The sequence below is a fragment of the Passer domesticus genome, chromosome 6 (genome assembly GCF_036417665.1).
Source record: "Passer domesticus isolate bPasDom1 chromosome 6, bPasDom1.hap1, whole genome shotgun sequence".
In the NCBI taxonomy this organism is placed as follows: Eukaryota; Metazoa; Chordata; class Aves; order Passeriformes; family Passeridae; genus Passer; species Passer domesticus.
The window spans coordinates 51,263,184-51,289,704 of NC_087479.1; the positions used below are offsets into that span (position 1 = coordinate 51,263,184).

The 26,521-nt window shown below is 36.3% G+C and overlaps 2 long non-coding RNA genes across 2 annotated transcripts in view; one reads left to right on the forward strand and one right to left on the reverse strand.

Moving 5' to 3' along the window:
- Positions 1–386: 386 nt before the first annotated feature.
- Positions 387–26,521, reverse strand: part of LOC135303517 (uncharacterized) — a 45,571-nt gene continuing 19,436 nt past the window's right edge. Inside the window, exons 6-13 of the long non-coding RNA XR_010364988.1 lie at positions 23,298–23,438; positions 22,155–22,275; positions 18,142–18,217; positions 14,783–14,848; positions 13,407–13,493; positions 4,587–4,622; positions 1,807–2,002; positions 387–1,463 (exon numbers count right to left, since the gene is read on the reverse strand). This is a non-coding gene — a long non-coding RNA (uncharacterized LOC135303517). The remainder of the gene's footprint in view (positions 1,464–1,806; positions 2,003–4,586; positions 4,623–13,406; positions 13,494–14,782; positions 14,849–18,141; positions 18,218–22,154; positions 22,276–23,297; positions 23,439–26,521) is intronic.
- LOC135303519 (uncharacterized) lies at positions 20,746–21,688 on the forward strand. The gene is made up of 2 exons (XR_010364991.1): positions 20,746–20,954; positions 21,482–21,688. It is a non-coding gene; the product is annotated as an uncharacterized LOC135303519 (long non-coding RNA).

Here is a 26,521-nt window from a genome sequence, read left to right on the forward strand (position 1 = left end):
AAGATCACCAAGTTCAACCTCTGACCCAACACCACTGAGTCAACCAGGCCATGGCATGAGTGCCACCTCCAGGTGTTCCGTGAACACCTCCAGGGATGGTGATCCCACCACCTCCCTGGGCAGCCCATGCCAATGTCTGACAACTCTTTCCAAGCACTCCTAACAACAGCTGCCAACACGGGTTTGGTTACAAGCAGCTGCCTTGTCCAGAGGACCTTGGAGAACTCCTGTCTGGATGTCAAGGCTCCCACCTTAACATTGTTATTGCAATCAAAAGAAGTAAAATAACATTTTTAAAATTTATTCTTCAGAGGACATTAGTGTGTCTTATATGAATATAAACCCTATATAAGTAGATGAGAGACAAGGAAAAGAAGAGGAAGAAATTCATGCACTTATTCTTCTTTTTATTAAAGCAAGAGGAAAAAAGTAATCAGATTTGGGCAATCCTGAAGAATACAGGTCCAACATACTCTAGATAACCAAAGTATAAAAATGATCCATAACCATTATAAAAACCCTATTCTCTTTTAAAATATGCCTAGCCATTATCTCAGTTCTTTCTTCCTGGAAACAAAGCTGGCATCAGACTCAAATATGGATTAAGCTTTAACATCAGACAATGTATAAACAATAGTCATTCATTAACCCCTGTGGCTGTAATGAACCAGAACATACCAGGTATTGATTACTGAAACTTCTAAATATACAAAACCAGAACCCGTGTTAGAAACAGCACAGAAACCACACAATAGGTATAAATGAAAAAAAAATTCACCAGTTTGCTCCACAAAGCAGGAGGTAAAGTGTTGCCATCTTCATTTCCATCATACTTTATTGCAGACAATTATGACATACCTGTGTGCCCATAAATGAAGAGCTGCTATCTCTAGACTTGGATTTACTGCCATAATTGAGCCAGAGCATTTTAAACCACCATGACTGTTACTATGATTTTACTGACCTCAGTGCTTACATTGCATCAGTGCCTTAGGCTCAAGCCAGCTCAGATTGCAACAAGTGCTCTGCAAAGCCTTAGAAAATTACAATTCCTGCTCCTCAGAGCCCATAGTGTTAAGCCTAGCTAGGCAAAACCATGAGGTTTAATGACTTTTAGGCTCCAGTTCCTTTTAAGCTTGCTGGGCGATGCCTTGATCTTTCCTTGATTATCCCTGCACATTGGAACACATTACTTTTTTCCTGCTGAACACATTCTCTAAAGAAAAACAGTCTGTTGCCTAAAATGTGCAAGAGCAAACCCAGGAACTCAGTGATTGGTTAGAGAAGTAAATCCTGAAATTCTTCTCATGTGGTGATCCACCCTGTCTTTAAACTGTAGAGGACAGATCCTCAGATCCTCACCCCTTGTAAACTGTGAGCATTTCACAGGAGTCCTTGGTGTAACTGCAAGCTCATCCAGGCCAGGATTTGCCTTGAGGCATTTTAAAATGGTTTAAATGCTCCTAAATTAAAATAGAGACTGAACAGAGCTCAGGTAAAGGCATTTTATACCTGTAATGGTACAGAAAAATATTTGTGCTTGACAATACTTTGTCAATAGCAGTGGGAAGTTACTCTGCCCTCTTATGTGCACGCTGCTTATCCTCTTAGCAAAGTAACAATTCAGACATTATTTGTGGTTCTCCATTGAAGTTATCCTGTTTAAATAGTGCTGTGCAGAAAGTGCAGATTAAGAGGTTTTTCAAGACTCTTCACTCCTTCCTTCACTTATACACACAGACCCCTGGGCACTGCTCAGGACTAAGAAAATCAAACACTTGTAGAGAGTTCTAAATTTCAGCTTACCTGTGAGGCCAATTCTTTCTCATGACAACTGAGTATTTATAACACTGTACTACACACAGAGGTCTAGTCAGGCAACAAGGACCTTTTTGGGGTATATGATGTCACGCATTTCCACTTTCATGTGAATTTATACACTAAAATTAATTTCTACTTCTGTTGAAACTCAGGATGCAGGAAACTTCAGACAAGTGGAGAACTAAAAAAGAAAACAAAATGAAAAACAATGCAGAAAATCTTTTAAAAATCAGAATTATTTTACAAAATCAGAGGAATAAAATATGGTCAGTATAATCACAACACAGCCATTCTGTAAAGGAAATATTTTCTGGTGCCTTGGCCTCATGTCAATGGCCCCATCTTGTGTCCCAGTTATTTTTAAAGCTGACTTTACACAGTAAATAAGGATGGAGGTGGGGAAGAGAAAGAGGAAAAAAACCCCATCAGGCTCCTCTTAGGAAAATAAGACTTAATTAAAAAGTCTGCCACTGCTTTGCACTTAATTAGGACTAACACAGCTGTTCATAAGCTTCTGATTGATAGTAAACTTGATGTCTGCACAGAAAACTACTTACTTGGTTCAAAGATGCTGATAGTTTCATACAGAAAAAAGATTCTGTTTTCTAATTGTGCATAATGTTAATATTTGAAACACCCTTAAGGGTGATTGTACCTATTAAAATTTCATATGTGAAATGAGAAATAAATGAATTGGTGTTGCATTTTTAAAGGATCAGATTACTGTTGATTAAAGCTTTGTCTACACTTGAAATTTCCCAGTAGAACAGCTCTACTGGTGGTTGTAATAATAGGAGAACAAGCAGAGATAGGCTGCCAGCGACTGCTATTAAAATTACAATGTCATACAGACCTGATCTTTAATGGGTTATACAAGGCTGTGGTTATAATGTGGCTGTAGCACTTAATACTGCCAACCTCAGTGCTGCTACTGGGGCTGAAATGGGAAAAAAAGGAACAAAAAGCCAGTATAGATACAGTTGGAAAGTCAGTGTTTGTCAGCAGAGCTGAAGCACAGATTGGAGTATTTATCCAGAATGCTTCCACAAAGACTCACCCTGCCTGAGAAATTAAATATCAAGCAATAATAAGTGAAGGGGAAGTTGAAGTAGAAGGACAGAGCAAGAGAGCAAAAGATGAGTAGAATAATTTGGAGGAAAAGGAAGGAAGCATTTGGGAATGGTAAACTTCATAGAAATAGCAGGGAAGAGAAACAGGCCTCTAGAGGGGAAAGAGAAATAAGAAAATCCCATGCAATCTACTTTTAATTTTTCAATAGCAATCCTCCACGTAGCAAATACAGAGAAGAGACTAAAATAAGCTCTGAGGGTTGAAAGGGAAACACAGAGAAAAGCCACATCAAAAGGAGAAACAAGAAAGGGATTTGTGGAAGAAAAAAGAAATCTTTTGACAAATGAAAAAAAAGTCAACTGAGGAAATGAAGGTATTGAAAAGGAGTGAAAAAAGAGGATAAAGGGAAAAAAGGGAATAAGGAAGAAAAAGGAAAAATACATGGAGCTTACTGTAAGAGCTCTATGTTGTTTAACGAGGTTTAATGCTAGGAGTCACTGACAGAATGAAAGTTTCTTCTCAAGCATTTGGGAAGATGATGTTCTACTCTTCTACAGCTCCTGCACAAGCTCAACCATTTAGCACCTCCCAGCTGCTCCCATCCTGGCACAGTCGCCTTCAAGATACTTCCAACCTGTACGCTAATTCCTCATTCCCTTCTTCACCTGACACAATCACCTCTGGGCAGGAGACAGGTCACAGCCATGGATCTGTGCTGCTGCCTTCTCTCCTGTGAGCCCCAGAGAGCTCCAGTGCAGCTCACCAAAGCACACTGATATGTCAGGAAAACACCAGGAACACAAGAGCCTTACATTGGGTGATGCTGGATGTACATCCAGTCTGGGGCAAAAAACATGAGGAGTTGTGGGAACAGAATTGTACTGAACCAAAACAGGAGAGCATACAAAATAAATCCAGGAGTGTGGAGGAAATGAGAAGTCACAACAAGATCAAGTGAGATCAAAGTTAATTCTGTTCAGGAGCCAGTCACAAAAGCTGTGTTCTAACCAAGATATCTTAAAATTGACAGAGATGGGAAATGATTTAGCACTTCAGGATAGGAGAACGGACCCATGAAAAGTAAATACTTCACTCTCTAAAGGCAAATTATACTTACTGTGTTAAGCTAGTGCTGTAAAAAAGATATAACCTTTTGATGTGAACCAGTGCATTTCTAAGCTCCCTTGGTTTGAAAGAGCAGGGGTGGTACAAAACTTCAGCATGCCTGCCAGGATTCTGAAAATTTAATCTCTCTTCTAAAAATGTGCACTTGACAACAGAATACCATCACTGGGCAACACTGTGCCCCAAGTTTCCTGCTGTGCAAGTGCAGTGGTTGGGTAGGACTGTGAGTCCAGAGGTGCTCTGCAAATGACTCCCAGTAAATGAAAGGAATGAGCAGTGTCACCTGCCAGCTGACAAGGTAGTTATCCAGGCCACACTCTGACCTATCATCTTGGTGTCATGAGGACCAGAAATCAGTTGGGACTTTGTAAAAGGTTTAAAGCACATCAAATAAAAACAGTGTGACTATTATAACTCATAAGTGAAGTTGACTTTGCTGCTGAATGGGTGCACAACAAAAAGAGGAAAAAAAAAGGACAACTTTCTGCTTAAAGTGAAAATCTTACTGAATTCTGTCAGGAAAATATAGAAATCTGTGGCTTAGACTCACTGCATTTTGTAGAACATACCTTTTTTCTCCTCAACAGGCTTGACTTTCTTCTGATCTGAAAAACAGAAAGTAGATCAATCCTCCAAAAGGTGCCTGGTTATACATATAGCTATGTTCTACAGTAAGAATGAGAGGGATATATTGCCCTTTCATTATTATAAGATGTCAAAAAGCTCTTTCTTAGTTTACTGTAAATAAAACCTCTCCGAGAGTTCACATATGCACAGTAAAGATTTTGGCCCCGTAATAGAAATACTTCACACCTAAATAAAATCAAGGCTGTAATGACTGTAACAGGAATTTCAATATTATTTTGGAGATTAGAAGGTATTTAAATAGGTGGCATTTCCTCAAACTGATATTCTCAGCAAAACCTCTTGAATAAGCAATAAAAGAGATTGTACATATATTTAAGGAAATGTTTTCAACCAAAAGTGTGCATAATTTGCTCACACCATGTGCCACAATGCCAGTTTACTGGCAAGACCTGTCCTTAGAGAGTGGCTTTTTCTTTAGAACAGTAAATCACATTGTAATTTACACTTACGTATAATAAACCTAAGCCAAATGGTAGCTCATCCTTTGAAAATGAAGATTAATTAACTTGTAAAGGCCATTACTCTAACACCTGTTTTATTTGGAGTTTAATCAACATACCAGAATTTCAGTAGCAAGAACCCTAGAATTCTATTGTGCTTTAAAGAACATCTCTTATTTGTGCAGTTTAATATAAGTTCTGCTCAAAAATAAGCAATTGAAAGCAATCTAAAATAGAAGTAACAAATTCCATAGACTGAAGCACTTGTGTTAAAATGCCTCAAGCAAATTTATAAGCAATTTCCTAGAATATTCTCTGAGTGTGAAGTATGCAGTTATTAGGAATCCTTATTGCAGATTCTGGCCTCATCACACAGAGGTACCCCCACCCCCAATGTTTGTAACAAAAGCAGAGAAAGTAAAAGCAAGTAAAACACAACAAAATGGATTTGTGAAAGAAAATTGTCTACCTGGCATGGTGTCTATTAGTACAGAACAAATAAATTACATACATTTTAGGCAATTCCATAATTTGTACTCTAACAAAAATACAATCAGAGGCTGTCCTCTTACAGGTTAGGAGTTCACACTGCTGTAAGATTTTCTTCAGTTCTAAAGGAAAGCTAAAGCTTTCTGATTAAAGGGTTCAGGGAAGTAAAGAGACAAAACACTTCAGTATATATTTGTCCATCTTTATATAGTTTGCTCATTTTGGCACAAGTAATAGTTGTTTACTCTTGAGTTGTTCAAAGTCGATGGATGTCCTATGATTTCTGTCTGACTGTGAGTGAGACAGCAGACTTCAGGAGGCTTTTATTTCCCAGTTTCTAGGTGGAAGACACCAAAAACATGTCAAATTCTCCCTTCTTTCCTTCAGAGCAGAATACTGATTCTGCTCTGAACTTTATGCAAGAGATACTGATCTACCTTCAGGGGAGTACAATTTTTTAGAAAATAAAGACTACAACCTTATAAACACACTAAACAGGTGGGAAGAATACAGATATGAACAAAGTATCGTAAAAGAGAACAATTACAAAATAATATTATAATGAAATTCTACTCTAATATATATATCATAAAATATGCAAAACTAAGATCATGAAGAAATAAAAGAATTATAACAGGTAACTTTAAATTTCTCCTACAGTACACAGAGACAAACTTCTTCTCTTTAAATTTTAAATCCAATCTTTGAGACAATACTTTTTTTGCTTTAACAAATGTAAATGACCTTTTTCTTGATTTTAATCTTCACTAACTAGGCTTCTTAATCAAAATTACAGATATTACTTCATCACAATATTCAAACACCATAGCAAACGATATCTTCATATTATAAAAACAAAAGATGAAGACTTGTATCTTAATCTCTCACAAAAAAAAAATATTCTTTGGTATCTGTGGTCTCTTTTGTGGTTAACATTCAACCAAGACAGGATTAGTGGCCTTCTTGGGATCAAGTTCAACTTTTACCATTAGATTTATCTCTTCAGAGAACAAGACAAAACTAGCAAAACAGCTGAATATTCCTTGGTACAGATCTTTAATTGTTAAGAATCAGTGATTTAAGTAATAGTCATAATAATAACTTATACCTGCTGAGAAGACTTTTTCCCTCAGTACAATGACAATTTCTTGACCATCAAAAGTGTCATTTCCTGAACACTCCTGCTAACTCAAATAATATTCAGTACTAAGAAGGAAAGTAGTCTGATATTTTTGAAAATGAAAATCCCACCCCTAAATGCACAGAAACTCAAGTTTCTAAATGTCTTGGACACCTCCAATGAAAATACTAGTTCAAACAAGCGAGGGAAAAAAAATGAAATGGTACACTTAGGGAAAAGTAATCCAAAGCAGGTGTTCCTGATGCTCAGGATGATCCAACTGGCAGTTATAGTCACCAGCCAGGAAAGCAATCTTGGAGTCACCACTTTGGTGAGAAGGTGACTGAGGAGGGCTATGACTGAGATTTTACTTAGTAGTGAATGTGACCTTTTTTGCCACATCCTGTACTCCTAGAAATAAGGGCCATCTGATGAATAGAGTGGGAGATAATTTTAAAACAGAAAAGACAAAAATATTTATTTACTCATTCAACAGTGCATTTCTGGATCTTACAGCCATGGGCAGCTGCAGAGGCAGATGGCATCAGCATATTCAACAAGGAGTCAGAAATATTCATTGACAACAGGGCCATGAAGAATGCTAACAGGATTGTGTTGGAATGTGTTTTCTCACAACCTTAAGGATAATTCTGAATACTGGGGTACTAAATGAAAGGAAGTATCCAGGCTTAGTGTTACACTGGAGGAAATAACCAGGCTTGAATATTCTCCCTAAATAGGATTTCCTGTCATCATTGTCAGAGAGAGCACTTACACAGATGATCTCAGCCCATAAGCAATTTTTTACCTTCAAGGGTTTTTTTTCTATTTTGATATGACTTCCTACTTAAAAGAGCCATCACCATCTCTACTTCCTCAGGGACCATTTCTGAGAAAGAGTACTTTTCAGTGCTTTTGGAAAAGGAATTTTAGCTCTTTCTGTAGAAATAAAAAGAAAGCCCAAAGAGTCAGAGGATGACCGAGATTTTCCACTATCCCTGCTTCTCACTCTTTCCATACCTATGCATGTTTCTTTAGGTTACTGAGCAAATAAATGTGCTTAGCCAACACTCCCATTTTATTGAGCCTAATCCATAACAGGTAGTGCAACAACCCATGGATTCTGAAGGAACAATTCTTTTTAAACCCACCAGGCATCTGTCCTCTCAGATCACACTGAATGATCTGAAATTACTTTGATTTTATTACCATGGCTATTCAGTAAAGCTGGCAATTACATATCTGAAAGTTTGGAAAGAAAGGCAAACACATGCTATATGCAAAGTTTATACACAACTCTGAAAACTAGAGTTGTCTTGTTGCTTATTTTTAAGAGATAATATTTGTCATTAATATTGTTAATCTTCTGGCACTCTTTAAGCACTTCACTAAAAACAGGGATATATTTTTCTGATATTAATTAACAAGATATAGTTACTAGGTGGTTTATCTGGACTGTACAGACTAGTAAACTGCAACATAGGAAATACAATTATTTTTCATGAGGTTGTACAGTGGATCAAGCAGAGGAAAGAGGTCACAGATGAGACAGTTTCTAAGGCTCTTTCATCCATCTCATTAAACTGACAATTCTCATTTCAAACTATTTGTATTCTGTTACATGAGGACTGGTATTTAGAAGGCATTTCTTTTGTTTGAAACAGAGAGCAAAGTCACTAACGTAGCAAATGACTGAGGCATAAACACTCCCAGCCATTAGAAAGGTGGGTTTGGATTGTGCAAAAGAGCCTCATTTGCTGCACAAGGTGATTTACATCTGCAATTATGACAACTGTGGGCATAGCTGATGACACACATTTTAACTACCTCCTTTGCATGAACAATTATGTAGTTAAATGTGCAGCATACAGTGAATTGCACCCACAAAATCAGAGGCTGAGATTAGGCCTTTTTAAAAGAGCTGGGCCTTACAAAGTGCCAGATAATTGTAAACCCCATGAAAGAGAAGAGGGAGTTTATTTCATGACAGTTTTTAAGAAAATGGGACCATTTAAGTTAATTATCTGTGTTGGCTTATTTGAACACCTGTTGGGTTTAATTCACCAGCACCTGGTGCCAACTGTGCATAACAGACCTGGGGGTCACTAATTGACAGATTATGTTGTTTATGTTTCTTTTTTTTAAATTCTAACTTTTCTTTTTCCTACTCAATTTTTAGTAAGCAAACTTTAGCAGGATTCAAGATAAAAATGCAGAGATAACCAGCTACTCTTGGAGAATGCAATAAAGTATTTTGTCCATGAACACATGTAACATACAAGGGTTGAAGCCTGATGAGTGCCCATATTCTGTTTATCTCACTGACATATACACCAGTTTTAAAACACCAAGGAGAAGGACTGATTGAAGTGATCATTTGCAAGAACTGTTCAATGTATTAGTCTGGAATATTTTAAATAGATGTCTTAGAGGACAATAATTCAATTATCAATTCAGGGGGAAAAAATTAGCTAACACCAAGAGCAGGAAACAGAACTGGGAAATTCTTAATTTATGATAATTTTATATTGAGAATACATTAATCATTCCATTGACTAAAATGCTGTAGAAGTAAACAGAAAAACCTGCAAATTAGTTATGATACACAGTAAATGGAAGAAAAGATGCCTGAAAATAATAAAAATCCCTCTGATACTATTGGAAAGTCAAGAGAGACAGAGAAAAGTCTTGATGCGTAGAGAAGTCTTAGAGTCTAAAAGAAAGCCTAATGTAACTATGGAATTAAAAACAATAAATTTTCTCTGCTCCAAACTGCCCAGAACTGCCAGGGTATAGAGGTGCAAGTACACAAAAAAGATCTAAAGAGCTGAGAAAATTTAAGATGGGGAAGTGAGAACTCTAAGCAGATTTCTTCTCAGAATTGTTAGGAATCCTTAGGGACCTCAGTACTTCATTGAATCAAATTTTTCCAAGTCCTCACATACTTTTGGAAATATGTTTAAATAATCTGCAGAACAAATACACAGGCATTTGGCTGAACTGGAGTTGCAATTCAGACACAAGAGGATTTGAGCTTTAGGCATTTGGGCATTTAGGCATTTGGCTTCCTTGTAAAAATCAATCTGAAAAGAAACAAGAAATCTCACATGGTATACACATAAATTTTATATTTTAGGGTCTTGCTTTTCCTCTTCAGTCAAGCATACTCACATACCTGTAAATTCCACCAAAAATCACAGCAATAATACAGAATTCTAAATCAGAGCTCACAAACAACATGCTCAAAAGTTCTTCTGATAGAAATAAAAATCAATACAGAAAAGAAAGAAAACTAAACGACCCCACTATCTGAAAGGAAACACTATCTTCCATTAAACCACAGCTAATAAAATATCAAATTCTCAGGGTGAGAAGCGAACAAAATGAGGTAGAATATTATTATAGTTAAAATATATTACAATCCATACAATATATAGGTAGGAAATGGAATAGAGATTATTTTTTAATGTAGCTTAAAATAATTGCAAATTAGAATATCAAAGCAAAGCACAGGTATCCATAAAAATATTTATAGCAAAATTAGATTTACTCTGATTCACTAATATTATACTCATTGTATATGTAATGCTCTGTGCAGATAATGCAGGAATACCATATAGTAGCAACACAGTCTTTGTGTTTCTTAGAAACTTAAAAATATTCTGTTATCCTGTCATCTATTTGACTCTTACTTTTCAGCAGATGTAAGAAGTTAAACATGTCTGGGAAAGTTTTAACTGGTACAGAGATCAGAATAATCAAAACTTGTAACAGGACTGCATTAATTACTATTTCTGGTAAATAATTAATCATCAACCCTTTGCATAGCCCCCGGCCAAAACTCTATATGGTCTCAGACTGACAACACATAAACCTCCAGAGGTATCCACTAACTTGAATTGAGCTTGAGGTGATTTGTTTAGCTGCAAGAACACGGTAACTTTTAAATTAAAATTTTTATTGTTAAAGTATTGTTCTGGAATATAAAATTGCTGCACCTATGTTTGAAATGCCAGTTTTAATCATAGAGATGACTTGTGACTTCATAAATTTTTGGTACAGATGGTAGGGATTTCCTGGTGGGAGACTGTGGTGCCAAACACATTTTTCTCCTGTGCAGAAGCTCATGTGTCACATGGCTCCAAGGGGTTAATTTTTTTGCACACAGAATTCTCTACATGATAATGCACTTTCATGTTCCCCATCTGGCTATTGTAAAATCACAGAGGCTGTGAAGGCACAAGCATGAAGTAGAAACTGGTGTCCTGGTTTTCGATGGCCCTGAGTGTCTGCAACTCCTGCTGAAGTATCTGCAACTCCTGCTGAAGTAAGGAGGGAGCCACAGGTGTGCACAGCTCTGAAACCCAGGCCCTTATTAGCCTAATTTCAGGAGCATTTCTTTAACAATTTGCCATAGTGAGACTTTTCACTTTAAGTGTCACTTGAAGTCCCCATTTCTTATTTTTATGCTCCTATAAAAGCCTAGAGTTTTCACTAGAAACAGAGAAGCATTTAGGGCTGCAATATGTAATATGTGTGAAAACCAGAATGCCAATAAAGCAACTGGGGCTTTGGATGGAACATGCAGGTGGAATGTAGAAAGTATGGAGCAGGAGAAGACTCTTCTTCATCACCTGCCTACTGAAGCTGAGGAGTAAATTTTTATAGGAGTGAGTTGGGTGTGTGGTGCCATTTGGGGTTAAACCATGAGTCCTTTTTGGTGTCTGGTGTGAGGCACAAAGGGTTGAATAACAGACAACACAGGGTGAACACCTACAGGAAAGGCTGAAGCATGAAGCCAAAATCACTGTCTGAAGCACTGTCTCATGCAGAAAATTTTCCCTTAAGGAAGCAGTTAAAATTGTTAGAAGTAGATCAGCTGGAGGTACAAATGGCTTCAGTGTATTTCCAGAGCTCATTCTGATGGTTTCTGACCCAAGGATATCTGTAGGCCTCACAGTGCATTCCCTGGCATGAGGGAATCCTGTCATCAGCGTATGATGACCACCCTTCAACATTTAGAAACCAGTCAAACTTGATGAAAAATCTAAAATATAGTTCTGCATTGAAACTAATACTTATAGTTGTTGCACATTTACTGTGGAAGTGCAAATGGAAACCAACTAGTGCAGGGTTGCATCTGTAGGTGTTTTGTAGATAAGATAGCCAGTCTGCTACCTACCTCATAAAAGAAGAAAAGTATTGCTAATTAAAATCTACTGTATCTGAAATATTGTGTAGTGTGGAGAGAAGGAATGGTTTACTATGAACTACAGGAAGGTCTTGTTACATGCAATGATGTTCATATGAAAGTTAGTCTCAAGCCCCATGAATAAACACGGTGAGAAGTCATGAAATCACATGGATGACAGTTTTCCATATCTTCATTTTCATGAAGCAAAGACAGTGGGGTACTCATAGCATGGCAGGGCAGAGCTGGATGAAAATTGCCTCATTTTCCAGGCCATTGTAGAGTTACACATTTGGTTGTGGCTATTCTCCCACACACAAGGATGCAATGAAATCTTGAGAAAAAAGCTTCTTGTTCAGCTCTACTCAATTAGCAGGAAGGAAGAAAGCTACAGGCTAGTCCAGAATGGCTCTTTTGTAGAGGAAGGTGTGAGGCAAAACCAGTGCTCCATTTTTAATAGAGATAGCTGTTTATCCTCTCACATAGCAGAATACTTTGCTATGATTCACAGGCTTTTCTGTTTTGAAATGGTACAGAAGCCAGCAGGGAAGAAATTAGGGTTTGCTATCATGGGTTATCTTTAAGTAGCAGCTATGTCCATTCCCTTTCCTTTAATTTCAGCTACAAAATAGCACAAGTGTTCCATGAGACAGCTGAAAGTTCAGTATTCTCGCAGTGGCAGGATCTGCAGCCCAGCCAGTGAGCTGGGAGCTCTCAGCTTCCCTTCCAGCACTACATTTCACTTGGCTTCAGAATGGCCCTATACCTCAAAGTTCTTTTTTCAATTAAAAAAAAAAAGAATAAAAGTTTTATCATAGAATTAATCAAACCTGACCCAAGCCTATACTTCCATATTATGTCAACATCTATGGGAAACCAGGTAAAGTTGGTTTGGGCAAGGAATACAGTGTAAAGATTCTCTTAGTTAACAGGTTTATCAGAAGCCCATGGGATACAAGCAAATCTTGCTAATGGATTTGGAAGCTTTGGATCAGACCCCTAACAAGTGTCATGATGCTTAGATGGCATTTTTTAGAATTTTCCAATCTACTGGGTTCCACTGAGGCAATACAGCAACTTTACATACCATAAAGTAAGAGGTACAATACAAGGGAAAGTAATTGCATCTCTTCAAAATTCAGCTATCCACTGGCTACCAAGTAATTCATTAGCTGCTGTGATTTGGTGAACAGCATCAACTTTCAGAAGTAGTTTCAAAACTTACTCTTCTAGAAAGGAAAACCACAACTTTAAACCTCTAATTTCTACTAACAACAAGACACATTTTCAACTGAGTGCTTTAATACAGCTGAGACCTTTCTTCTTACAGTACTATGAAATTCATTCACAATATCATTTATGTCAATTTATTTTTAACATCAATTTTGCTTTTCAGAAAACATGTACTACTTAAAAGCTAAGAAAACTATCACAACTACTGTAATTGAGGAATTCATTGCAATGTAGTCAACATTTTTCTGTGAGAGCATTGTGTACTTACCAGCCTTGGTAATCGTCTCGCAGACCAAATTTTTCAAAGCAGAGGTCTTCCCTTGTTATTAGTTTAAAAGCTTTTCTCCCAAGCTTTCTATAAAAGGTACAAGAAAATTAGGGTCAGTGAATGAATACCTACTATTTTTCACCAAAACTGTGTATTATGGGATCACTGAAATCAAAAAGTTGGCAGGACTGGGAAAACTTCAGAGAATTCTACAGAAGTGACTCAAGTTATAAAAATGTGTCTCTTAGAGAGGTTTAAAGGAAAAAGGTTATGAGGTTAAGAGGTGATTTAATCTCTGTGACTAGGTATCCACAGAGATAAAAGGTAATTTCTGTTGTATGGATTTTTTAAGTAGTAGCCAAAGGTTTACTAAGAAACAACTGAAGTACCAGATAGGAAATATTGAACTGAACACACAGAGTATTTTGCTACTCCTTAGTTCACCCACCCAAATCCCTTGGCTGACTTGCTGCCATTGTGTGCAGTGTTTCTATCTCAGAAATTATGTTTACTGCACACACTGGGCACTTATAATTTCTCTCTATTCCATGTCCAAGTGATATCTTCCATCAAACAATTCAACAATTCTGTACTAACAACCACCATACTTCAGTGGTAAGAACCATCAGTAATTCATGGGCCAATGTTTTTAAACTAGTGGGTTAATAACAGGCACAAGAACAGAAACAACAGCCACAAGACAAAAAAACCCACTCTCAGTTTGGCCATTGGGGTCCCAGTGAGCAGTCTTTAAAATAACAGTGTTTAGCTCAAACAAATCATGGATGCATTACAAGAATTACTAGTTACTTTTATTCTGTAGGCTTTTATTCTGTAGATTTTTTATATCAGTCAGATTGGTCATACATAGTAGGTGCTTGTATCCCTATAGTCAACTGTACTGATGTTCAGAACCCAGCTCTAAATTCTTAAAATCTACAAAATGTGTTGAATTCTTACTCTAGGGTGCTATTCTTCACAGACTAAGAGAAAATTAAAGCAACTCTGATTCACAGAAAAATTAGATAAGTCTAGAATATCCTTTTACTGCTCAAAAGGCATTTTTCAGAACAAAAAAAAATAAAGCAGAAAATACTGGGAGAAACAAAGCATCATTTTAAATTCTTCACTCTTTGTTCTGCTATTTAGATGTATCTCCTTTACCTGTGTATTGGGACTGTTGCCTTGTTTGGCCTCATCAAATGTTATTTATCAGTAAAAACAGGATAATAAAAAAGAAACGTCAGAAAAATGTGAAAGCCTACATAAGTGTCCATATTAAGAGTACATATGTTCATAAAAATACACCTAGGCTGAATTCTTGTCCTATATCTATTGTCTGTTATTTGAGTAAAATATTTGCATAAATGTGGTACCTGTATGTTCAATTTAATCTTTCTGTGTCATCTGCTTGCTTTTACACTGACTGTATCCTTAATGATCTGGAAACAATTAAATAAAGGAAAGGGAAAATGTATTAAACTAAAAACAAATGTATTCCTATAGAAAAAGAAGTTTCAATATCAGACACTTGCTATTGGGTTTCTGTGACTATGTACCAGCAGGAGTATTAACCAGAAACATCAACTTTAAATGATTATTAGAGAATATACTTTGAAAGTAAGTATTGATCTGTGTTTTTATAATCACATGGAATGGAAAACCATATCATGTGGTCTGTGTTTTCAATCAAAATTAACAAAGATTAAACTCTTAATAGATTTTACATCATACTATTCATGCACAACTGACTTGCAAGAATTACATAGCAAATACTTCTGAGAAACTAATATTCCTTTTTGTGATTATTTAAAACAAACAATATAAAAAGAAGCTCACTTCATCAATTAAATTATTTGCAACAAATTATTTTTTTAGTTCTATTCCCAAAACGCAGAAGTCAGTACTGAAAAACATAGTTGTCACATCCTGGTGAAGGATGCCTGTCACTTTATATCAAAGCAAAATATTGTGTCGTTTCATTCACATGGTTTTAATTTTTAAGGTAAAAGATAAAATTAATATTTTGGTGCATTTTCCCCAAAACTTTTAATCTCAAAATGTCTTTGACAAAAGTTGAGGTTTCCTTTTATCCTCCAGTTCTTCTTCCCAATCTCCCTCAGGACTTAAATCCACATGGAACTCAATTTAAGGAACAGAAAAGGGGCAGAATGCCTTCATTTCAGGACATGATACCCTACGTGTTGGCTGGTGACAATGCCCATTATTCTGCTATTCACAGATAGGACTAAATTCTCTCCAGAGTAAGGCCGTGACAGACAACAGATAACTTCAGCTGAAGAAATCAAGTCAAGTAGGTGAAACATATCACATGGCACCTTGAAAATCTGTGAAGAAATTTTCTGTGCTTTTAGAATGGAGCAAGAATTACTACACTTTCTTAATAGGTTTCTTATTGCTGTAATGCAGGAAGTAATTTATTAGGCATCCCAGGTTTCTTCAGCCACACAAAGGTTTTTGAGAGCTACTGTGGGGGCCAGAGCACACCTGAAAGAATGAGGAAGAAATACAATAGTGCAGATTGTCCAGGCAAAAGAATCCCCTGACCCTTTCCTATTAGACAGCAGCACACAGGCCACACTCTGGGAGCATGACAGGCAGCAAGACTCCTGCTGTTCTAATCCTTCAATGTGCTGGCACACTTTTGTATTTTAATGGATTTTCTTTTTGCTGGTTACTATTGTGGATGCTTCTATTAGTATGTGTTAAGATAGAAATTAAATGGGAAGTGTAGAGTACACCTTGGATTGCACATAAAAATCCACCAGGCAGGCCTTACCCACTGTGCAGAGGAAACTCTGTGCATTAACAGAGTTCTGGAGTCACCTCAGGGCTTGTGTCCCCATCTAAGTGCAGACACAGCCTGTGGTGGCAATAACAGCCCTGGCACCAAGATGGAATATGCCATCTACAAGGACAAGGGAGCCAGGGCAGCCAGGAATTTAGCAGGGAAGCATTAGCTGGAGTCAGGAAGGGTCAAAGCGGCGCTGGTGGCAATAATGCCTCTAACAGTACCCTTAAACCCATCAGAGGAGCACCAGGAGCATGAGCCATTATTCAGGGTGGGAAGAAAAGCAATTTGCAAAAGCAGAATTAAAATCAGAAGATGATCTTATGGCTTTTGTATTACTGTTTTCAAATTAAGCAATAAAAAGGAGTGTGAATTGCATTCTATTAATTTATACTCGGAGTTTTCATTCTTGGGTAGTCAACACAACAAGGGGTGAATTAATGCTACTTTGTTCTGACACTGTTGTGATTACAAAATGCTAATTTTAAGAAATATTTATATTGCTAATTAAGGAAGAAGGTCAGAAGTTCTAAGCTCCAGCTGCAATCAGCACAGTTCACTGCTCTGAATTTTACAAGTTCTGAGCTGTGAATTGTGCTGATTGCAGGCACAGCTCTGGATTCTTATTAGCCAGTCCAACCACCCCAGTTCTACCAAACATTTTGTAATATACTCTACTATGTCGTACAAATCCTACTACTATGATGCAGACATTAATATCATTAAGTACAACAATAAAACTCAATCTGTATCAGCATAAATTGTACACATGGATTTCAGAAATAAAAAGTGTATAAAAATAAAGGCAATAAAGCCAGGAGCACTTCATTGTGCTGTTACTAGAAGAAAAGTGAGCTAATTGTACAGAAGAGAAGCTGAGGTACGAAAATAAAGTGAAAATAAAAATCAAACTAAGAAAATCCAGAAAAGGGGATGCTGTGAAACTGTGTCTGTATCCACATGTCCATGTACAAAGTATTAGGTTGTAAAAGAACCCAGATGTATGCAACAAAAGCAAAAAGATCACAGAACAGAAATATTAACCAATGAAATAATAACCAATAACCATGGTTGTGGTGTTCTAAAACATTGGCATGAAAGCATTATCTGGTGGCAACTGAGAGAAGAAAATCACATAGTGGGGAGAAAAAGCATGCAAATGCATTATGACAGAAAAACGTCCCTGAAAAAAATGTGACATTTTGGTTGCATCATATGCATAGTAATTTACATCCCTTACAAGAATTCACTTTCAATTACTGGGGTACATTTCATATTTTTTAGCTAGTATAGGTGGGTTAAGATTTTTCAGAGGAATAATTACTTTGTAGCCAAGACAAATGTTCTAAATTATGAAAGACTTCAATATAAATTTCTATGTAGTCTTACAAACACAATGTTTCATTTTTTCCTCTTATACCAGCAAACTAATAAACTTCCAAGGCACAGAGTTTACCTGTACAGGGAGACCTGGCAGCCCTGGAACATCTCAGTTCCAGAGTTACCACAGTCAGAGGTGGACAAGAAAATCCATTACCCTGATTGCACAGTTTGTGCAATCCATGGCAGAATTTGACCAATAATCTGTAAATCAACTCCGCATTCCTCATTTATAGATCCACATAACAGTGAAAAAGAGAGTCCTAAACTCTCAGTTTGATTATATGGTGTTTCACTGCAATATTTTGTTATTTACAGACTATTTAGTGGTCCATAAATCAAATACTCAGTTTTTAATACTGAACTCTATCTTTTACCTCATTTTGCATATAAATTTTTATTGTTTACATACAAGCAATTGTAAAAGTTCACTCTGTTTTAAGATTTAGCACACAGGCTTATTTTTTATTTCAGTGCAAAATTGTAAGTACTTGTATTATAAATGGGTCTGTACATTTTATATTACTTTTACAAGCTACTTACAGCATGTACATAATGACACCTGTGCTCCAAATGTCAGACTGTTGGCTGTAGTCACAGGCACTGATAACTTCATGGGCTGCCAACCAAGCAGAAAAAATAGTATTAATAATAGAAAAAAAAACTTTAAATGCTTAAACACAAAGCATGAGGAATGTGCTGATGTGGTGTAATTTATTCCCATATGTAAAGAGGAACCAACAGCAGATGTTTAAATGAATAATGTACAGGCCTTAACAATTCATGCTGATGTGTCCTCACTTTTATCATTTAGCTGTTAAGGGGGTGGTGACATTGTGACATTAGCTGTGTGATTAAACTTAGTACTCTTCTTCTCCACAGTAAGTTATTAAAGCAGCATTCATAACACACTGACTTAAAGTACTGCAAGACATCCCATGAACTTGGTTTTCTACCAGACATAAGGGTAGCACATAAGAACACAGGGTTTTTGCAAAACACAAAGCCTCTCTTTTCTTGATCGTATCAGATAACAAAATCTGTGCCAAAATACTCTCAAATAAAAATTTTCATATCTCCTATTTCAGTCCTAGATTAAAATTCACAAATTAGAACCTATTCACTACTCACTTTGTATGGTCTCAGTCCATGTCAGTAAGACCCTGGTTTGGGGTCATCTCAGTGAGATTTTATATGCTGCATCATGAGAGATGTGGCTCAGTTCACAGCAAGATCTATGGTTTTAATTCCAGAATCAAAGGAGGTGACATACTTAGTCCCAGAAAGGAACAAAATATAAAAACCTTCACACAATGGAAGGGGAAATCAACAGTGAATATTTTATTTGGTGTTGTCCCACCAAATCAAAAAAGCCTGTTGAACTGTGATCTCAGGGATTTTTTTATGTCTTAGGTAGGCACCAAGCTTCAAATACCTAATTATTATGACAAGGATATTGAAATGGTTAACTTAATAGTTTGATAATACCACAACTGGTAAATATGATTTTAGAGGAAATTCTAACCAATAATATTGTCAAACTGGCCAAACCTGCTGTAGGGACTCATTTTTAATCAATCATTTTGATAACTTTTTAAACTATCAGTAATTCATGCTATTAACATACCGGGAAAACTTACAAAATTATATAAATTTATATCCTTAATAAATATCCTACACAAAATATAATTAGCAACTTAGGAAGTTAGTAATTTCCTGAAACTAAAGTCAATAGAAAAACCAAACCAAGAAAATCTAGAAAAGAAGAGGTTGTGAAACTGTGTCTGTATCTACATGTCCATGTACGAAGCCTTAGGTTATAAAAGAACTCAGAAGTATGCAACAAAAGCAAAACAATCACAGAACAGAAATAATAACCTTTGCTGTATTACTAAACCAGTTTGATTAAATTTTGAATTTCTGTGAGTCTTATACAGAACAAGGAAGGACACAAAAAATGAAAATAAGACCTAAAAGAAAACATAAGCATAGAGGGGCAAAATCAGAAAGAAAAAATTAGAAGCAAAGAGCAAAGGATGTAACCCAAAATGAAATAATCTGCAAGAATATGAGTGGTGGAAAGACAGTGAATAAAGACATAGATGTTGTGTTCAACGAAGAACGCAACTGATTGATGATGCTTAGAAGGCAAATGTATTTAATGTCTTCTTGCATCAATTTTAACCAAAATGTCAAGTGCAAGCAGTGGATAGTCCAATCAATATCAATGACAAAGGGGCAAGACCTCAGTCTTTTACAGAGCACAGAAAGGTTAGCAAGTACTCGAGTTGGAAATTTTAAAATCAGCCGTAACCGATAAAATTCATTCTGAAGTACTTTAAAAGTGACAAGACTTTTCAGAGCTATTAGCTCTTCAAGAACCATTAGTGGAAGGCAGATAAAATACTTAAAAACTGAAAAAGGCAATCATGGTATCTATCTGTAATAGAATAAAAAAGATGGCATCAAAGAATTCTAGAAGTATCCCATTAACTCCCAGGAAAATACTGGAATTCATAGGCACCTAGAAGAAACAAAGAGGTAACAGATATCAAGTTCCTGTCAGGAACAAATCTCCATGCAGCACAGGCTGACAGGCTCTGGGGTTACAAGAAGAGCATAATATGTCACACATTTCTATCTCAGTAAGGATTTTGATGTTGTTTCCCTTAAATTATTTTGTAATCCAAATTTTTCCATTTAATGTAATAATTTAATATATTAAACTATCACAGGAGCAATGCACAGGTCCATAAAAAATGCTTCTCAGAAAACAAGTGTAACTTGTTTGTTGTCAAAGTGGAAGGCTGTGTCAAGGCATGTTTTGTAGTTGTCTGTCCTCTTTAAAGAGCAAGAGACCAAGAGAGAAATGAAATAACAGATTGCTGACAATAGGAGGGTGCCTACCTGTTCTTGACATCTGTGCTGCATAGGGGAGGAAATAATAGTCTGAAAATGTGAGCTGCAGTTGCACCCTTTTCCTTTTCCCATGCACAGGATTCCACCACCTGCCTTAGGTCAGCAGGAGCAATTACGTGGCTGCAGGTGAGTTAAATGAAACTTTATAATGAAAAAAGTGATTAGATCACAGCCTGCAGGTATAAGTTCAAGCTGATTGTCAAACTGAAGGTTCAGGGCAGACAGCAGGAAAAATTTCTAGGAGGATAATGAAGCATCAGAATAGAGTGCCTTGGAAGATTATGGAGTCTCCATTACTGGAGGTCTTTAAGTACACTTTGCACAAATATTCATCAGAAATGACCTCAGTACAGCTGCTTCTTCCTTTGGACAGAGAAATAAATCAAACAACTCCAGGCCCCTTGCAGTGATGAGACTCTATGTTCCTGTCATGATTGGTAAATTGGAAATTATCCTGTACAGCCCTCTCACTTAAAGAATATTTAATGCTACTAGTATTTAATAAATCAGAATGTTGGAAGGACTAATTATCTTCCCCCAAAAAAGGATTTCTTTTTTACTTCTGTTAGTAATGAGCAAGCTGTGAAATTTGCTGGTATAAACTGTGGAGGAAAAGACTCCAAAGAATTTATAAAGTGAATGTTATGTTGAATAATGGACTGAAGTATGTTATAGCATGCAGTATAAATCAGAAAATGTTACAAATCTTTATGTTATGGAATGTATGTAATTTCATTGCCTGAACAGACAAGGGAAAAGCCCTGAAAAGCGTGTCCTTTGGGCAGGCTACATCATAATCACCTGCTTTTGTGGTGTTGGGGCTTTTTCAACTTCCATTTCAACATCAAATATTAATCAGTCCCATACCCTGGGGTAGTCACATTTTTGGGATGGAAATTATCTAAAAAAAATTGGTCATTATTTATTCCACTGTTTAGCTGGAGATTCTTATATTTTTCTGCAGCACATCAAAGGTCACAAATTAGCTCTATGCTATCAGAGAGAGGTTACCACCAGAGTGATACAGAGTTAAAAGAAGTCTTAACCAAGAACGTACTACTCATCAACTGTCCATGAAGAGGACATTTTAAAGGGTTGAAGGGTTGAAAAAAGGGTTGGAAAAAATGCTGATTTTTTTAAACAAGATAAGGGTTTATCCTGTTTATAAAACCTTATTCAAGTGTCATACATGAACAAGTCAAATTCTTCAGCACACTTTTATATGTTATACTTTTCATATCATAGTCTGTGAGAAAATACATACATCTGAAGATATCAGTATCTGTGAGTTCACAAAGAAATGTCTTGATACAGAGATGTGGCTTGAAAAAGAAGGTCTTTCTATACATATTAACAAAATTTCATCTCAGCCTCATGCCGGTATGCACCTGTGCCATGTACTCGTGTGCCATATGGAAGAACCTCTTTCACCTGGAACAAGCACGTCTGGATTTGTCCCATCCTTCTGTCTGCATATCCTGCCCAAAACCAGAAAATTATAAAGATCCAGGAAGACTTTCTCACAGCCAAAAATAGGAGGGTGTGAACCCTAGCCTGACATGTAACATTAGCTGCCTCAAGCCTAAAGTCTAAAGTACTTAAATGTTAGTTTTAGCTGGGTTTTTTTTTAATCTCACATTGTGGGATGGACCTTTCCTTTCCTGTAGTCACTTTAATTGCTGCTGGCCACACCAGCTTTGAGACTTGGTTCTGTGTTTTCCTCTCCTCCCGTTGAAGTCATTCAGGAGTTATTCTCCTCTAAAATGAGAGGAACAAACAAAGTGAGGAAAGATCTGACCTCATTCACAGGATGGAACATAGAAAAACCCTTTCACCTTGCAGGAGGGATGACAGAGTGTGCTAGTTGCTGCTCCAAATGGCTACATAAAGCAAGGCCATGAAAAAAGAACAGCTGGCCATGGTGGTTTCTCTTGGTGAGTTGACTGAAAGGGTGGAAAATCTGTGGAAATGACAGAAAATTTATCAATGCCTTACCTACCTTCTTTCAGGAAGAAAGGCACACGCTGCCCCAAACTGAAGGGTACAGAGAAATACACAAGGATGTTTCTTAACATGACCGTGAGATTATATAAAAATACACAGATCTAAGAAACAAAACAGTTTTGCAGTCTGGATTTATCCATTATAAATTACTGAGTTTTCCACTTCAGTGTCTAAAATGATTCTCAGCCTGGAGTCTTCTATCTCAGATAGTAAATTCCTGATCCAAAAGTTCAGTTGTCCAAGATGATGCCTGCATTTTAACAGTAACTACTACTAAAATAGCAAATTAGTGATGCACAATTAACACATGAATTATAGAATATCAAAGACTATTTTCTTCAATACAAAAGAATATGTAAGCATATGGAACATTGTGTTTAGGTAGCAAATATTTATTAATATCAAAAGAATCCTATAATATACTTGTATTTCAATCAAAATACAGTCTAAATAGGCTTTTTTCTGAATTACTAACAGATTTACTTTAAATTGAACACACTCCTAATTTAAATATTAATTACATCTCGCAGCATCTGCTGGCTTCCTGTAACTAATGGCTTGGGACTATGCAAATGTAGATCTGCATGAACAAGGTGTGGTTACTTTAAGGATTTTTTTTTTAACTGACCAAGAAATGTACTTACCATTAAAAAAAAAAACGCTCTTTTCAACAGTGGCTCTTAGCTTCCAAATGATTTTTTTTCCCTAATAACACCATTTAGTAACTCATTTCAAAACCCACTAATAGGTATCAAAGTCGGGTCTCCCAGTAATACCTGGATATTAAAAATGATTCTTGAAGCCAAACTGCTACAATTTTCATCTTGCCTTTATGTTTAATTTCACTTCATTTACTTCATTGATGTCACTGCTTTTAACAAAAATGTTTTCCACTTTTAGATCTCTGTGAAAAATACCTGCCAAGAGAGAGTAAGAAATAATATATTATCAGTTACAGTGAACATATTCTGACGGAAACATTTTAAACCCTTTTGATTAATTCCTAGGAGCAATTCCCATGCATTTTACTCTAAACTAGTGGCAGCCTAACAAAAACCATCTTCCTCACTTTTTCCAGGGACTCATACAAGAATTTCAAATTTTGAAATCTCATTCCTCACCACAATCCTGTAAGAAAGGCAAAAGTACATAATGGTTCCGCCTTTTAAAATCAGATCATTTGATATCATCTAACAAAAAAAAAGTAGAGTGTGTCTTGTGGATTTACCAAATTTGCCCATATTTTCATACCTGAAATTCATTTTTACATACCAAACCAGTCAAGGGTTTTTGCTCTTTTGATGAGGGCCCAGAAGAAACAAGGCCTTATAAAAGGCACCACTCCATAATGCCATATAACTCTCTGGAAAAAGAAGTAGAGGAAGGGTTCCTAAAATCACTATGTTGTAACAAAGAGGTTGATAATTTCTTTTCAAAAAAACCCTCAAGAATTCCAATTCCTTCACCATCTACAAAATCTAAAGTTTTGGCTGGATATGTTAATTCTGTTGTGGACTGTGCAGAATTGCAATGGTTCTGTGTGGTGGATGAAAATGCTGATGTTAACTGAACCTTAAAGGTAACATATGCTGTGAGGAAGCATCAGGGGCAATCCACTTCTGCTTTTTTACCTCCTGTAATACTCTGTGCATATAAGAACTGAACTAAGTTAAAGTTATAATGCAAAGCATTTGCAAGCTAAGAAATAATAACACAGCTCTTGCCATAGCTGGTGCAGAAAGACAAATTAAAGAAAATGGCAGCACATATTGCATCTTTAAGAAAAATAAAGTTCTAAAAATGCATTCACACTGTATATTTTACTTTTCCTTTACTGGATATTTTTATCCTATGAAATAAATAATAGATAAAATATCAATCAGTAACTGTTTTTAAATGTATGAACACTCAAAATCAATGAACATATGGGAGAGATAGAAGAATGTAATTATAGTTTTGTGCAGAAATGTTATTGCTGAAGCAAGGCTTTGAATGATGTGTCCTGTCTCATTTTCTGTAAAACGCCCTTTACCACAAAGCATTTTTTTAAGTTCTCCATCCTCACACAGCTCCATTACAAGATATGTCTGTTAATATTAATGAAAGGGAGAATGTAATGATTTTGTTCTCTCTGAGTTTAGTTTCTTCTAATGTAATAACAATATATAATTAATTGCAATGCTCCAGCTGTAATGTTGACCTAGAACCCCAATGCACTTAGTATTGTATGGACAGAGGGCAAAGGACAATTGATCAGCCACAAATATTGACAGCATTGTGTTAACTACAACAAACCCTCAAGCTTTCAAAACATAGGCATTTTTAAAACGTACAAAAATACAGTGATTTTAAATCAAGGGCTAAGTACGAATTTAGCTTAAAGCCTCTTCCATTTAATGCTTTTAGGAAAGCAATTAAACCAAAATTAATTTTAGAAAGCCTGATTACCAACCCTTGAAACAAAGTAAAATGTAACTTTTCATCAACTAGGAATTAAAACTGTAATACTTCAATCAAATGGGACTTCTAAACAACCCAATATCCCAAGGGAAAAATCCTACATGCAGCTAACAGCTAATACTGTTTCATATATCCTACTGCAGTATTTATAATACCTGCTGCCATTATAAAGTCCTGAAATCTTATCTGTCAGCTCAGCCACAAAACTTAAGGCAAAAATTTTTACTGTGGTATTCATTCTGATTTGTGAATTGAACCATTTTTTGTTCCTTATTTTTACCTTACTTTATTGATAGAAACACAAATAAATACCTAATAAACACTGTTCAATTGCATATATCCTTTGAAGAGATTTGGTTACTTTGCAATCTAATATGCAAATATATTCTCAATTATTCTTTCAAGAAAGACTAAGAGCCCTGAATTGCACAGATTGACAGAAGAGTTTGAGTGTTTTCAAAACTCACACTGCTTCAGGATTCTGCCACAGGGGCAATGAAAGAGACACAAAGAACTACCCGAAAAATTATAATAAACATCTCCATAACTGAAAAGAGAAATTCTGTATCTAATATGACCTGGTGCTCAAACAAATATTGGAAGAGGCAAATCATCAGATAGTAAGAAAGCTAGGAATAATTTAAAGAATATCACACATCTACAAGATATTTAATTTTTCCTGAAGTTCTTTTAATGGATTATTTTTTGACAGTCTTGTGTTTCACTTCAGTTATCATCCCAAGGCTGCCACCTTCTAGTTTCCTTCCAAATGGATGAATTCCATCAAAAAACAGATAACCATAAAAAGTACTATTAAAAAACTTACCATATTGAAAACTATTTTAAAATCTTACGATATTGATTATCCATTAATATAAACTAATCTGAACCTTGTAGTCATATGTTCAAAAATGTTTTTGCTATCAGAGAAGAAATGTGATTTTTCCAACAAAAATATTTGCAGTATTTTCTACTCAATATGTTTCAGTCTTCATGCATATTTACTGTAAGGCTTAGGATCAGCAGCTTGCAGAGTTTGGTACAAGTTTTCTGCTTCACTTTGAAAAGTAACATGAGCTGCCACCTGTCATTGCCTGGAATTCCTCTCTGTTTTCCATCAAATTCCCACACGATTTCTGGAAAATTCCCCTTCTGCTTTCTAGGAGTGCCCATCCACACCCCAAATCATAGGAATTTACTTTGTTCTTTGCAGGAGTGCATTCCACTTCTTTCAAGGAATATCCCCAGCTTTCTGGGAATTTTTCCACATATTCCACACTTTCCACAATTTTCCCCATTGCCAAAACTTTGCACAAGATTTTTGGGAATTCCCCCTTTGCTTTATAAGAGTTCCTTGCACGCTTTTGGGGAATCCATAGCCAACTTCCTAGAAATCTTAAGTGTGTTGTTGAAAGTATTCACTTTGGCTGCTCTCCTCCTTTTCCTACCTTCCACTTTCTAGACTGTACCACTTTGTTCTTCAGGAAATTTCCCCTTTCTCTGCAGGTATTTTCCCCCGCATGGTTTTCGGAAAAATCTC